The 14,255-nt window shown below is 39.6% G+C and overlaps 1 protein-coding gene across 1 annotated transcript in view; it reads right to left on the bottom strand.

Annotated features, from left to right (window-relative positions):
* brpf1 (bromodomain and PHD finger containing, 1) overlaps window positions 1-13,291 on the bottom strand; it is a 137,517-nt gene extending 124,226 nt beyond the window's left edge. Inside the window, exon 1 of the mRNA XM_076277436.1 lies at window positions 12,533-13,291. The gene's annotated coding sequence lies outside the window, so the exon portion shown is untranslated. The remainder of the gene's footprint in view (window positions 1-12,532) is intronic.
* Between the last annotated feature and the right edge of the window lie 964 nt (window positions 13,292-14,255).

Here is a 14,255-nt window from a genome sequence, read left to right as displayed (position 1 = left end):
TAAAAAAAAAAAGCTAAAAACGTAATATTACGTCTTTGGCACTCAACGCATGGGAAGGAAAAGGCACTCAATGAGTTAAGCATACAATCTGGGTCAATTAAGACCACATATCCTATTTAACTGTTTCCTCTGCCCAAAACTGTTTCAAAATAAAAGTCCTCACTACAATAATCCACTGTTAAACAATTTAACCCATTAAACTACTGAACTTTTTACATTCCACTTTTAAACAGTCTACTTTTAAACTATCATTAAACTATCTATCTATTAAACTAGCTGTCTATTATCAACCTTTAAACTATCTACATTCAACTTTTAAACTATATCAACAAATTTTAACTTGTCATCAACTATGTCAACACTTGTCATCAACTATGACTCCTACCCACTGTAGCTAGTTAGCATTGTTAGCATAGTTAACATTTTAACATTTTTAACAAAACTATAGAAAACATTTGCTAAGTTAGCTAAGTAGCATGGTTAGCATAGTTAACATGTTTAGCAAAACTGCTTGAAAACGTTAGCTAAGTAGCATGGTTAGCATGGTAGCATTGCTAACATTTTTAACAAAACTGCTAGAAAGCGTTAGCTAAGTAACATGGTTAGCATCTTAGCATTGCTATAGCATTGCTATCATAGCATGTTTAACAAAACTGCTAGAAAAAATTAGCATGGTTAACATTGCTATCATAGTTATCATTTTTAACAAAACTGCTAGAAAATGTTAGCTAAGTTAACTAGAAAACATTAGCTAAGTTAGCTAAGTAGCATGGTTAGCATAGTTAACATGTTTAACAAAACTGCTAGAAAACGTTAGCTAAGTAACATGGTTAGCATGGTAGCATTGCCAGCATAGTTAACATTTTTAACAAAACTGCTAGAAAACGTTAGCTAAGTTAACTAGAAAGCATTAGCTAAGTTAGCTAAGTAACATGGTTAGCATTGGCTAACATAGTTAGCATGTTTAGCAAAACTGCTAGAAAACATTAGCTAAGTAGCATGGTTAGCATTGCTAACATAGTTAGCATTTTTAACAAAACTGCTAGAAAACGTTAGCTAAGTTAACTAAAAAGCATTAGCTAAGTAGCATGGTTAGCATGGCTAACATAGTTAGCATGTTTAGCAAAACTGCTAGAAAACATTAGCTAAGTTAGCTAAGTAGCATGGTCAGCTTATTAACATTGCTAGCATAGTTAGCATTTTTAACAAAACTGCTAGAAAACGTTAGCTAAGTAGCATGGTTAACATTGCTAACATAGTTAGCATTTTTAACAAAACTACTAGAAAACATTAGTTAAGTTAGCTAAGTAGCATGGTTAGCATGTTAACAAAATTACTAGAAAACATTAGCTATGTAACATGGTTAGCATTGCTAGCATAGTTAGCATGTTTAACAAAACTGCTAGAAAACATTAGCTAGTTTAATAGATAGATAGTTTAAAGATAGTTTAAAAGTAGACCGTTTAAAAGTTGAAGCAAATGTTTAGCAAAACTGCTAGAAAACATTAGCTAAGTTAGCTAAGTAACATGGTTAACATAGTTAGCATGTTAACATTGCTAACATAGTTAGCATGTTTAGCAAACCTGCTAGAAAACATTAGCTAAGTATCATGGTTAGCATTGCTAACAAAGTTATCATCATTACTTTTAAACTATCAACTTTTATTAAGCTATGCAACCACGTCTGTCCTAACATCACCGCAGTAACCAGCTCTGTATTATCTATTTTAACTATACATGATATTTTCATATTTGCATTTTCATGCACTGGTAATTCCTTGGGAATTCCGTTTCTAGTTATATTACCCTAATAGTATCAGTAATTTACATATGTACATATTTACATTACATTTACATATTTACATAATAAACAATGTGTTTAAAATGATTAATAATTAAATGTTTTTAAACTTTAAAATCACTTTTTATTGATTTTTCTAGATGCCTTCCAATAAAGCTGCAGTCGCAAAACACAGGCAAAAAATTAACTCAGACCCAATAGCTTGTGCACAGCTACTAGCCAAGAGAAGAAAAAGGTATTTAGGATTTCAATATTAAAAAATTAATTATAATGTGAATTATAATGTGAATTAAGAGCTTTGTTATAATGTGTTCACATCAGTAATTGTATCAAATCTGCATTCCAGCTATCAGAGAAGAAAGCAAGCTGCCTTAGGTGCAAATCCAGATCATCCTCCAATCAGGAGTTGCTCAGATGCTGATGTGAGGAAGAAGAGGAAACAGTGGCAGGAAGCTCAAAAAAAAGCATAGGGCAGCAGCAAAACGTCTAAGGGCAGTCCTTGACATTACACTGGAGTCCTTTGAGGAGCCTTCAACGGCCTCAGTCTCCACCAGCACCCATTCGACGGCCTCAGTCTCCACCAACGCCCATTCCATCCCCACAGTCTCCACCAGAGCCCATTCCACTGCCTGGGTATTCACAAGCCAGTGAGCCACTGGCCTCCTCCACCCCAGAGCAAGGAAGGATTACACAAAAGAGTTTGGAGAGAATCAAGAACAAAAATGTTGTATTGAAGCAGGAACTTTTCAAACTTAAAAGGACACCAGGCAAGCCTGATGCTTTTTCTCTACGAAACTCCCCCTCGCTCGGTCTGAAGCTCTTTTCCTTTTCTTTGCATCTTCCGTCAAGGGTTTTCGCTGCTTTTTCACCGGCTCTGCCATTATACACACGTTTGCAACAATCGCTAGCGTTTTGTTAGTCTGCCTCTGTGCTGTGGATGCAGGATGTAAACTGATCCTGCTTCGGTCGGCGGGTACGATACACTGAACTTGCAAGCGGGATATTCTTCCTACAAGCAGTAAGGGGCGGGCGAGAGAGTCTTCATTCGCCCTGTAATGAGTCATTTAACCATATACCGACTTACGAAGATGAGTAATAAACCGAAAAACGTTGCCTGGTGTCCCTTTAAAAAACAACTGGCAAAAGCGCAAGGTAAAAGTGAAACTCTAAGGAAGAGTTTAGAAAGAGAAAAGAAAAAGCTCCAACCAAAAAAGAAGTTGAAGAAAGGGAGTCTTAAAAAAAAAGGTTGAACGACGAGAAAAGGTCTCTGCTTTTCTTAGCAGAGACGAAAACAGCAGGCAGCTTGCCGGTAAGGATACAATTACTAAGAACAAAATAAAACTTCAGAGACGCACTCTGAGAGCAACTCTGAAGGAACTGCATGGGGTCTATAACAAAGAGGCGACCAAAGAGGAGTCAATATCTTACAGGCAGTTTTTACGCCTTAGACCATTTCACATCACTGAGCCTAAGCAAAGTGATCGGAACACATGTGCTTGCATGCAACATGAAAACATGGGCCTCCTGGTGGAAAGGCTCAAACAAAGAGGATTGCTGAAAACATCAAGCATTTCTCAACTTATAGGAGCAATTCAAGGATTAAAGTTTTCCGCCATACGACAGATTTCCGTCAATTTCATTTTAGAAATGTCATATTTGAGATCGATGCAGATCCGATGAGAAAAAAAAAATAGGAGGGGGGACTATCACCTTTTCTTTTCCTTTTTTAAGGCAACTACAAATATTAGGTCGGATGAATTAATGTGTGTGATGGTAAATGTTTAAAGACCTAATAGTGTTCTTGAGAACTTTCTGTGTCTCAATCAGTGACCGCTCAAGAAGATAGCCTACGTCAGCCATGAGTTTCGCTTTGTTTATATTGTAGCTACACGCTTGTCTCATTGGCCTGGGGCGTTTGCTTAAAAAAAGAACACGTATGGAGGACTAATAACGGTCTAAAAGTTGGATTATAGTGACACAATCGAGACAGCTGATGAGGTTGGCCAATCCGTTTAACTTTTTTGGATATGATATTGTGAGCTCTATGTGCGAATTTGGAAAAGAAGCGTAGGCTGTGTTCTTTCCGTGCATCAATGTAGACAATTTCTTACTATCGCGAACTCTTGTCAGGGGAGGTCATTCATTTTGAGTGTCACCTATGACTTGAACAGATAGCCTGCTATGCCACCCGATGTAGGCTACTATTATTGTTACAGTTTTTAATCAATGCAACTAACATTATTTACAGCGACGCAATATAAACCGTAGCCTATGCAATTTATTATCCCTTCTGTTATGACATGTACAACAATGTTTTTCACAATTTGCGACGGAAGGTTTTGACTGAGCGTGTTAACATAAAATAATAATAATATTGTCATCATCGCGAACTGTTTAGTAAGGGGGTCAGTCGTGTTTGTGACGCACAGACAGCCTTGTAGCCTATTTTGCTTAGGCCTCACTTTTAACGACAGTAGGTTGTGAGTGTATGTTGACAAAAAATAACCATGCAATTAAAATAGTCAACTTAAAACTTTGCTATAAAATATTATTAATTTATAGCACAAAACCATAACCAGTAGGCCTACCAAAACCTCGCATATTAGCGTCATTTGTGTGCGTCTATTTGGCAAGGCCACTAGCTGTCATGGATGCGTTGTTGCTAAAGGAAGGCAGGTGTCAAAAGTTAAAAAATAAATGGAGATGGGCGGCTGTTGGAAATGGGGAAGAACTAACAAGCCATGGTGTAAAGAAATTAAAGTGCCAGGGGTTTGCTTTTGCGCGGTTTGCTGCAAGAAAATTGTTTATGGAAATTGTTTATCAGAAGACCGCCATAAGATTAACGTTCGTGCAAATCAGGACATCTTCCCCACCTGGTGCAACTAGCCACCACAACAGCTACGTTTATCTACTGACCGTTTTTACGTTTAGAAAGTAGGCTACGCATGTTCTTTCATAGCGCAACACGACCTGTCCCTCACCATATCGCAACCTCTTGTCAACCTTATACAATCTGTTGCTGAAGACAAAAGCGCCCTCTCCAGATTGTCGTTATCAAATGTGCAGACCGCCTGCATGAGCACACACAGTATTGCTGCTCATTGGAAAACTGAGTTGTCTGTAAAACTCAAAATTACCATGTTTTCATTAAATGCGGATGAGGCAACAAATGGAAATATGAACAATATATAGAATGTTCTGATTCGTTACTTTGATGAGGAAATTGGAAGTCTTGCAAACTTGATTTTATAGATTTTAATTGTGTTGAATTGCATATTAACAAGAAAACAATCTCCCCTTTAAACACTTTTGGCCTGAAGTAATTAAATAAGAGTGTAAGTTAAAGCCTTTCTTCAATATTGCTGCAGTAGAAAATAACAGCAATGGCTAATCAGCAATGGTCAGGGATGGTACTAAAATATATTTTTGTTCATCAGGAAAACTCAATCTCAATCAAGAACACTCAATTCGCCTTATTCACATGGTGGCCATTGGCGGCTAAAACGAGGCTACAGGGTACACAACCCATAGGATTGTTATGTTCTATGCATTCACCTGTAGGTGGCATTGATTATATAGTAAGTGTCCCCTGTAGCCTTGTTTTGGTTTAAACAATGGCCGCCGTGTAAATAAGGCGAATACTCCCTTTACTTTGCTGTTTGCGTCTTTTTGTACATTAAAAACCAATAGGTCGCGACCGCCAAAGGGGTGCTATCTCTATAGGTAGATATGAACAACGTATGACTTATGGCCTGAAAAAAGTTCAGTCAAACCATTTTTTTTCACTTTAATCCCTGAGCAATTGTGTGTAATTCAAACGAAAAAAAATGCATGTATCACATGTGTCCAAAGTGCTGCTACCAGGAGCTCTAAGTAGAGCTGCCAGAGGGACCTCAGGAGATTGTATGGGAGCAGTGGGAGAGGGAGAAGACAAATGTTCAGGGTAGGATTTCAACAAAATTTGCCAAAAAAAAAGAAATCTGGTACCTGGAGTGATCTGTTCAAAGTATTCAACAGCAAACTCGACACTCTAGCAAGACACCAGTTTAACTGGATTCATCAAACGGAAAGGTGTAGACACCTAAAGGAGACTCTGTCTGAGGAGGAAGTTGTTGTGCACATGGACTTTTCCGAAAATTACTCGTGTAAGTTGGCCACAGAAATCCAAGCATTTCATTTTGGGTCCAGCCGGCAGCAGGCCACTATTCAAACAATCATTGTGTATACTTCTGGCACACATCAGTCGTATGGTACCATATCAGATTCTTTACGTCATGATGAACGCTCAGTCTGGGCTCTGAAAAAGGGGAATCCCTCAATCACAACACTACACTGCATGAGCGATGGTCCCGTGACTCAGTATAGAAACAATTTTTATCTGATGAGCACCATTCCATTTATGCTCGGGTTCAAAAAAATCACATGGAACTTCTCAGAGGCAAGTCATGGTAAAGGGGCACCAGATGGCCTGGGGGGGGTGCTGTCAAGAGGCTGGCAGATGTGAAGAAGGGAGGCGACATACAGAAGCCAGAGGACCTCTACCAACTCCTTAAAAGCACAGCATCCAACATCCGGTACTTTTGGGTCAGTGAGAGTGACGTGAGCCGATATGATGAAAATGTGCCAGAAAACCTGCCCCCTGTTAAGGCACATTTCAAATACATCAAATTGAATCAACTGCACCAGGTAGAATTCACCATCGAGAAGTGTCCTGCTTCTGCAGTAGAAATCAAACGAAATGTGAATGTGGACCATCAGTGGAGATCCAATTTGATGAGTCATCTGAGATGTTTGAGAATGCTGAGGATGAGGACCTAACAGGGAAATTTGTTGTTGTTTATCGTCAGCTGTTTGCACTTATGCATCTGAAGCGTTTCACACCTGACACAAAATGTGTGCTGCATATTCTTGATTTTTTTCCGGGCTGCCATGCCTCTCTTTTTACTGCCGTAATCCAGGCTCTCCTTCTCTCTTCTTTCGGGAATCAGAACATTTTAATCTTGGAAATGGCATTTGTTCCAGACGTGAGGTTGCATCCCACAGCACAGCAACCCGAGCCCAACTTCCTTCTGTTCATTAGGCTTAATTGTATTTTGCTTGTTGTAGGTGCCATTGTTGCCAGTGGTACAGTAAAAGATACACAAACCCAATAAAGCGGAAGTTAACTTAGGGCCAGACGCATTACCGTAGCAACGCCCGAACGTTCCATGAAACAGTCTAATGGCGAATAAGTTAAGTTTAGAACAAGTTCGCCACTGCACCCTATCAAAAAGACCTTGTTGGCGACTTGAACCAAGACAGAATGTGCTTTGGAGGAACATGTCAGTGATATTTGTGAGTGTTTCAATAAAATATTGTAGCGCCGAGGCTATTTGCCCCCGTGTTGGACTTTCCCTTGAGTTCCCCTGTGTCTTCTGTTTTCCCGGCTTGTGCGAGTGTGTGTGTGTGTGCGCGAGAGAGTGTCTGTGTCTCCCTCTCCCTTCTGTGTCATAGAATGTGTCAATAAGTTCTGATGTGTTTTGATTGGGGGGAGGTGTCCAGGAGGGAATATTTAAGGGTTCAGATAGGTTAGCAATTGATATGGGGAGGGAATAGAATAGGGGGTTCTAAGACGTCTAGTAAGTTTAGTCAGAGTAGAAGTAAATTACGTGCGAGTGGGTTGTGTTGCGTTGTGTTGTCTGCCGATGAGAGCGAATGACGAGTGATTTTGTAGTGGACACCTCCTGCTACCCGTACCTTAGCCTGTACATCCTTTATGAAAATAAATTACCGGAGTTTGGAACGGTATCTCAGCCTCCCCGTCTCCTAACTACTCTTCGGCATTACAATATGTTAACAGTAGTAGGCTACCTCCACTTTAGTAGCCTACGTGACATTGGCAAAACGCCGGCAAATTGCGGCACGTTAGAAAAAAAAAAAAGCGTGTTAGCGTGATGCCCAGATATGCAATAGTCATACAGAAGGAATCCACCATTTCCATGAATAAATGTGATGGTCAGGGGCCGTATTTTCAAAGCCTTTTATCTTACCACTAGGAGTACTCCTAAATCGCACTAAAAGATTTTAGCTAGGAGTTTTCTCTTAAAAGTTATTCACAAAGCCTTTCAGACCTACTCTTAGTAAGGAAAAATGACAACTCCTAAACTAAGAGTGAGTCTTCGTTGCTATGGATGACGTCATTACTCATGCACGAGCTTGACTGAAGTGACCACCTTGATTGGCTGATGATTGTAACGCGGGAATGATTCCAAACACCTCCCTTACGATGATGAGTGACAGGTGACAGGTCTGAGAATGCGTGCGCTACACAAGTAGTGCGAAGGACGGAAGATGATAAATAACTGAATAAAAAGGCCTAGGCTAAATGAATAAAGAGTAAGGCAAAACAAATAGCCTAGTAGCCTAATGAAACATAGGCCTACGGATTGATGCAGTAGGCTATCTTTGCAACATTATTAAATTAATCTGTCACCATATGCCTACATTTGCAAAGAGGAGAACATTTTAATTTGATTCACAATGAAACTTAATTTACATGTTGACAATGAGTAGTTTTGGTTGTTGTTGGTGGCGTTATAGCATCCCTTTTATGCCTACAATGCAAAATTGTTCCCTCGCGATTGGAAGCTCCTGTTGCCGCATACCCATTTCAAAACATCGCAACGTGAAATGCCACAAAAAGCTGTTTGTGAATAGGTCTTAGTGAGTTAGGAGTCCTCTCGACTTCTTTTAAGCTGTCCCAGACTTAGGTGCTACTTTTAGGTCTAAAATGCTTCGTGAATTACTTTTAGTGAAAAAAATTAGGAGTCTTAAAGTTAGGAGTGACACGCCCATTATTTTTAGGAGTTGCTCCTAAATTCGCCACTTAGGAGCTACTTTTAGCCTTAAAATTCTTTGTGAATACGGCCCCTGATTGTAATTACATAATTTATCATTGTGTAATGTTTTGGATTCATAGATAATTAATCGTCCTGAAGTTTAAACTTGGCAATCAGTGCAAGTTAGACACCCCTGCATGATGAGGCAGGAGGTTGTCGATACTCACGGTAAGTATAACGACCACTGAGGCGATTTTTATTCACATAATTACCACTAGGTTGCTGCCTTTTCTATCCAGTAGGTGGCAGTCCAGGATCAGGAATAGCAGATATATATGGCTCTGCGGTATCTATCCTGGACTGCCACCTACTGGATAGAAAAGGCAGCAACCTAGTGGTAATTATGTGAATACAAGAATAGTAGCGATACAAAGGTTGCTAGGTTACGGGGACGCTGGAGAGACACGCCTGACGTGTTGCCAGAACACCAACCGTATGGACCACAGAGCAGTAGCACAAAACCAATGCGTCTTACAAGGCGAAAGCGCAGAAAGGCTAGATTCAGCGCTAGCTATCAAGGTAACCTCTATGATCTAGAAAATATGATTAGACAAATTAGGAAAGAAACTGACCAGGAATTGAATCGTAATGTTAAACCAATTACTTTGCAACCTACTCTTGAATTAAGATCACCTGAAAGCGTGGAAGTGAATGAATGTGTTGAAGCAGATGTTGAACAATGTGCAGGATTATTAAACCAGATCACCTTGACCTCAGAAATAGTTGATGATTATTGAATGTGAATAAAAGAATGGAAAATGAACCATAACTGCAAACAATGACCTCATAATAAATAATAAAGTGCGATGAATGAAATGTATCATTACAAGTATTTTAGTAGCCTGACTTTGTAAAGTCTAGGGAGTTATGCATGTAAAGAATTGCATGTCTCAAAACTGTGAAATGGGTAAAGTGCCTTTAAACTGTTTAAATGAATGTATTCAGATTGCATTGTGTGAAGAGTTAATGCCATAAGTGTTTGTAACCTGTAAGAATGTAACCGATCTCTCTTGATGACTGTAAAAGTGTATGTTGCTAAATGTAATGTGTCACATGGTTATAATTGCCATTGAATGTAAACTGTTTGTGTAACCTCTGGAAACTATCTGTAAACCTGAATGTGATGTATCATCTCCGAAATGTAACCCGGAGAAGTATGTTAATGCGTGTCATCTTATATTGTTGGTTAAAATCAGTGACTTCTAGAATGTATTAGCTATTGTGAGAATATTCCCAGCTATATTCCCAGCTATCGTGAGAATATTCCCAGCTAACGTGAGAATATTCCCAGCCATTGTGGGAACTTCTAGAAGGTAAACTTTCGTGGGAAAATAGGATTGATTTGTCTCAGGAATGTGTGGGGGAGGACAAGTCCACCTAGTATAAATAGGGGCTGAACTAGACGATCGGGGCTGCTTCTTCTTTTTTTCCTTCCTTCAACTCGTTGGGTTTTTGCTTTATGATGTCGCGTGTGGTTGTTAGAATTCGTCCTCCGAAATTCGTTGAGAAGCAAAGTGTTGGACGTCGTGCCAGGCTGAGTCGCGGACCGAAACTCCGTGGAACCTGTTGCAGATATCAGACCTGCTACTCCGACAGAGAGTGACTGCAGAAGACAATCAGCTGACTTTTTCCTTTTTTGAGGACTTTTTTCCGTATATTCTCTTTTTCTCCATTTGTGGATTTACTATTTTTATTGTAATCTCTTCTCCATTTGTGGATTTACTATTTTCCTATTTTGTGGATTTACTCTTTTTACATTTTCTACGACATTGTAACCAGCAAGTGGATATTACGCCGCATTTTGTTATCATCACCAAAGTGCTGAAAAGTAAAGAACTTATTAAACCTTGGCATCTAATTCTTCAAGCAGTATTTTTGTCTTTTCTTGGTCTTTCTACGAATTCCAGCAGGAGGGTAAGATAACTTGTCTCTTCTGTGGTTATTCATCTGTCTTTCCTAAGACTTGGGTCAGCGTGACTTTATACTGAAGGACGGTAAGAAGGTCTCCACTCTTTAAAAACCTGAGCAAGAAGTAGCCTATAACCTGTGTCTCTAGATTAATTCTAGGGTCAAACATCTTCGCACGTTAGCCAACTGTTCGAGACCTAGGCGTAGTCGCTCCAAACATCTCAATAAATCCACCACGGAAGCCTGATCAACTTCCAAGGGGGATATTTAAAAATAGGAGCTTTAGGTTATCTGCGCCGCAGAGGGAAGTCGTGCGACTGCACTCGACAGTAGGTCCCTGCTATCTACAATTACCTCCAGAGAGGTATCGTAGGTTTTAACTGCTTAGGCCTGGGGTTACGTCTGAGAAACGGCTGACGTTGACTAGGTTCTGGGGGTTACCTGCAGGGGGCAACACATGGTGCCGAAACCCGGGAGGACCTTTAGATAATAATATTAGATGTTGAGAACGCAACTCTAATTATCAGTCTAATTTTGGCGTCGGATAAGTGTTAACCGTCGCATTCGGTGTGTTCTGATAGACACATAATGGTCCTGGTGGTTATCTCTGGAACTTATATTAGATAATATAATATACAAACAACGCGTAAGACAAAACACTGTTGTGGCTGTTGTTTTAAGTTCCGAGGGGTTAGAAGTGGTTATTCCTCGACAAAAACACCTACAGAAAGTTCGTGGGTCGAGACCATAAAAGTAAGACGGTTCCTAATATTCCGGACTATTAGGAGGTTAACGGGTGTAAACCTCAGAAAGAAGTTGCACTAATATCGCAGAAACAGTTACGGAAAGTAACAAACAGCGTCGAGGTACGCGCTTGCCTGGAAAAGGGAGATACGGAGTCTATGTTAGATATTAGACAAATATCTTTTGGGAATAGATTCTAAAGGCATGTTGCGTTTTGTGTCCACTCTGGTGTCAACGGGGCTCCCGTAACACAGTAGAGATCGCTACTCCTGTAGGTGTGGGTGCGCTCGTCTTCGGACTGTGAGGATTTCACAGGGTAAAAGAGGAGGTATGCGTTTTGTGACTACTCTGGTGTCTACAGGGATTCCCTTTAACACAGTTGAGATCGCTACTCCTGTGTGTAATTGTCTTCGGACTGTGATAATATCACAGGGTAAAAGAGGAAGTATCTTTCAGTGTATGTGTCTCATGCGAGGGCCCCTTTTCAACGGGTTTAGGATGTACGATAGGGTTGACTTTGTTGAGAGGTTTTCTCTCTCTGAATCAAATTCCCTAATTTGGGGTTTGGGGGCTAAGGAAGATGGACTACTTCAGAGTCACTTTCTATCTCTTAGTCGCTGTTCCCTATTCCCTTGGTTCGTACTTCAATATGTGGTTAACTTCACTAAAAGAGGAAGAAATTCAGAGCTGTATTTGCAAGAGTTGTTTGTCATCAAAATCTGAGAGGTCAAAAACTCACTACGGACGTTCGTCTGGCCGTCCAGATTTGAGATAAAATCAACTACCCTATTATTTGGGGATTCTTGTCAAAATTAAATTAAAGCTCCTTTTTATGACAATTCTTGTAACATATAAGCACTTCAATTGACCACAACGGATCTATAACTGTTTAAGTCCTATCTCTAAATACACATGTATTTATCAGACAGATTTCCGTATCTTTCCGTATCCTCGCTTGGGTGTGTGATGTGCGTTTAGACCACAATGGGTCCTAGACCTTAGTTTCACAAACAATTTTTTCACAACAAATAAATTTGCTAACAAAGCCTATTTGGTTTTTTGTCTGCCCTGGAGCATAGGACTTTCCTTCCTAAATGCCTGGCTGAGTTCTCTACTCCTGTGTGTGTCAGTGCGTGCGCAGTATATTTTTTGCCCATATACAGTGTCTTAGAAAGTAGCCCTCAAACGGACGCTTACTCACCCGGAGCGAAGATTTTTGGGGCAGAGCCCCTGTTGTAAGGCGTCCGGGGTTCTCAGCAACACAGGAGAGGCAGAAAAATACGAGAAAACGCTAGACGGTCTTTTTACAAACCCCTAATCAAAGGTTAGGATTTTGACTTTTATTAAATACAAAAAAAAAAATACAAAGAAAGAAAACTGTCTAAGTCTAAAAGCAAAATGCTCGATCCAAAGAAAAAAGAAGATCAAAAAGCCCTGAACAAGGGGCTGTTCTCTTTTTATACCCTTCTCGGTCAGATAGAACATGTCCAAATTTGGTATTGTGTCTTGCCATGAAATATTGGTTCTGCTTTTTGGTTTTTGTTTGGTTGCCAGTCAGCTTTTTGTTTTGCTGACAGTTTCTTACAGCTGGTACATTATGTTCTTACATTCTGTCTTTACATTTTGTTCAAAGCACATCTCATTTAGCATACAGTAACACACTTTAATTCTAACACAATCTTTTCATATCTAAGCAAACACATTTTATGTAGCAAAACATTTTAAGTTTTATAAGCAAACTTTCTTATATATATTTAAGAAAAAACACTCTTTAAGTTTAAGCAAAATCATAACAGATTATTCTAGAAAAAAACAATTTATGCTTTTAATTAAGAAAACACACTTCAATTCTAAGCTTCTAAGTTTTTAAACATTATAAGTCTAACTTGTTTCACACTGGTTGTCTATCACTATCTTGCAGCATTTGCACATTTTTATTTGTTTTAGAGCAAGCTGGATTTAAGCAGTAATATGACTAAAAATATTTTAATAGCAAATTATGATTCTCATTGTTAATTATTATCACATCTTCACATTTGTAAAGTCACGCTACAGGCATCTTTGTTGTTCAGTAGTAGGGAGACTATAGGCGGAAATCCGTGCGTAAAACCAAAAGTAACAGCTCTAGCGATGGCAGAGTTTGCCTATTTTGAGCCTGGCGTAGGCTTATATAAGTTCTCCATCAGGACATGAGACTGAATCTAAGAAAAAAAGAAACGCTTACCGCGAGTCGAGATTCGCGTCCCTATAATGTTTGCGGATGAAGCCCGTAGAATGCTTCGAGTACCCTATGCTAATTGAAAAATCGTATTTGAAAATACAAGCCAGCGAGTAATGATAGACTAAACTTAAACGTATTACAACTTGCAGGTAAACTACCAGTCCTCAAACTGCGATGGCCGTCTCCCTAGTTGCGGTTGAGCTATGAGGGGTCGCTCCCCTTCGATAAGCACCGAGATTAGGGGAGATAGGCTGAAGGCATCATTGGTACGGATACCAGCAGGAGTGCTTAAGCGCTTACAACTCATCAAAATGCCTTTAATTACATTGGCTGTTGCGCCTCCAATAATTGACGAGTTTGTTGCGTGTAGTATTTAGTATACATGACAAAGAAATGTTTCAGTTTGATCAAAGTATCAATTAACTTGTGTAGTTACAACTAACTAAAGTTTTTGGGGATGCATTGTGGTGATGACACTGCGTGGGTTACTGGCCAGGACCCATGTTGTTCCACTGCTATAATGTATTGCCGACGGTATCCAATAAATTAATGGATAGTTATTGCTAGATGTAATTATGCAAAATAACTGAAACCCACAATCGCCTTTGTACAGCCAATAAGTAGAGTATCAGTGTTAATAAACAAGAGCGCCGTTCATGAATAGATGAGAAGCGAGTATCTATCTATCTGGACAGAACGTTGT

Source organism: Alosa pseudoharengus, unplaced genomic scaffold, assembly GCF_046254945.1.
Source record: "Alosa pseudoharengus isolate Yale_2024_CS ecotype anadromous, Long Island Sound unplaced genomic scaffold, YU_APseudo_1.1 YU_APseudo_1.1_scf_9, whole genome shotgun sequence".
Taxonomy (NCBI): domain Eukaryota; kingdom Metazoa; phylum Chordata; class Actinopteri; order Clupeiformes; family Clupeidae; genus Alosa; species Alosa pseudoharengus.
Note: the sequence above shows the minus strand (reverse complement) of the source record. Positions and strands in the feature narration are given on the sequence as shown.